This window comes from Austrofundulus limnaeus, unplaced genomic scaffold (genome assembly GCF_001266775.1).
Source record: "Austrofundulus limnaeus strain Quisiro unplaced genomic scaffold, Austrofundulus_limnaeus-1.0 Scaffold629, whole genome shotgun sequence".
NCBI classification, from domain to species: Eukaryota; Metazoa; Chordata; class Actinopteri; order Cyprinodontiformes; family Rivulidae; genus Austrofundulus; species Austrofundulus limnaeus.
Window position 1 is genome coordinate 175465 of NW_013953031.1, and position 1578 is coordinate 177042.

General features: G+C 46.8%; 1 protein-coding gene across 1 annotated transcript in view; it reads left to right on the forward strand.

Annotated features, from left to right (window-relative positions):
• Positions 1 to 1578, forward strand: part of LOC106531414 (nesprin-2) — a 31125-nt gene that overhangs the window by 3579 nt on the left and 25968 nt on the right. Inside the window, exon 2 of the mRNA XM_014027279.1 lies at positions 561 to 767. The gene's annotated coding sequence lies outside the window, so the exon portion shown is untranslated. The remainder of the gene's footprint in view (positions 1 to 560; positions 768 to 1578) is intronic.

Consider the following 1578-nt stretch of genomic DNA (forward strand, 5'->3'; position numbering starts at 1 on the left):
CATTATACCTCCATGCTCCCATTATACCTCCATGCTCCCATTATACCTCCATGCTCCCATTATACCTCCATGCTCCCATTATACCTCCATGCTCCCATTATACCATGATAATGGCAGTATATGACCACATAGTATTGTCTCCTGACTACAGAAACATTTAATCTGTAATCTGTGAGTTTAAACACCAGCTGAGCCTGGAGCCTGAAACACATCTGTTCATTTCTGACACAGATGAAGGAAACATCTGGTTACATTTCAAATGGTGTTAAACAGTGTTACAGAGTACTTACAAAGTACATACTTATACTAACTGTAACTTACAGATCAAATATTAATACTAACTTTATTCCACATATCAAAAATTAATACTTATTTACAGATCAAATATTAATACCTACGTTACTTACAGATCAAATACTGTGTTTACCTTGTAAAAAACATCTTATACCTTTTGTTTCTGTATGAAAATATAAAAAACTCCACAGAAGAAAGTTTGTATTAAATGCAGTCGAGGTTAAACAGAAATGTTTTTACTGGAACCTGCTGCTTCTTTCTGACAGGTGTAGAGGTTTCAGGTGACCTGCCTCTGAGTCTTACCTGTCCCACTGACCTGGATCTGACCACATGTCCCGTCTGGTTTGATGTCTGATCTGTGTGGGAGGAGCTTAAGCTGCTGACGCTTTCAGTTTCACAACAACCTGGAGGCACTAGAGACCAGACTGGAGGGTTGACAGCAGCTCCTGGACAGCCCACCTCTGACCTGACAGGTGAGACCACCTCTGACCTGACAGGTGTGACCACCTCTGACCTGACAGGTGTGACCACCTCTGACCTGACAGGTGTGACCACCTCTGACCTGACAGGTGAGACCACCTCTGACCTGACAGGTGAGACCACCTCTGACCTGACAGGTGTGACCACCTCTGAGCTGACAGGTGAGACCACCTCACCTCGTGTGTTTTTTAACAATAATATTTACGTCCTGTGTGTAGTATTTTGTGTATTACTGTAGTTGCTGAATAAATCGGCTCTGTACAGTTTCAGTTTCAGTGATGATGTAGTTCTGATGTTCATCTGAAGCAAACTGTCAGAGAGGAGCTGAGAGGCTGTGGACAGAACCATGGTCTGACCTCACCTGGACATCCTGGATGAGTTGAGCTGGACCCTGACACCGGGCGACGCTGCTGCATGCTGTGGTCAGCCTGGCTGTGGTCAGCCTGGCTGTGGTCAGCCTGGCTGTGGTCAGCCTGGCTGTGGTCAGCCTGGCTGTGGTCAGCCTGGGTTCTTTTGGTGGAACCAGGACTCAGCTCTAAAACACATGAAGAGTTCCACAGAGAGACTCTCTAACAGCCTCAGAACTCCCAGAGACCAGGTTCTGTTCTGAGGTCTCACAGGGTTCAGGTCCACCATCGCTCACCAGATCCTCCAGTCAGTCTCCATCTGAGGTCTTCAGCTGCTGCTCATAGGACAGGTGAGGACAGGTTCTGTTTGATGGGTCCACAGGTGGAGGACAGGTTCTGTTTGATGGGTCCACAGGTGGAGGACAGGTTCTGTTTGATGGGTCCACAGGTGGAGGAC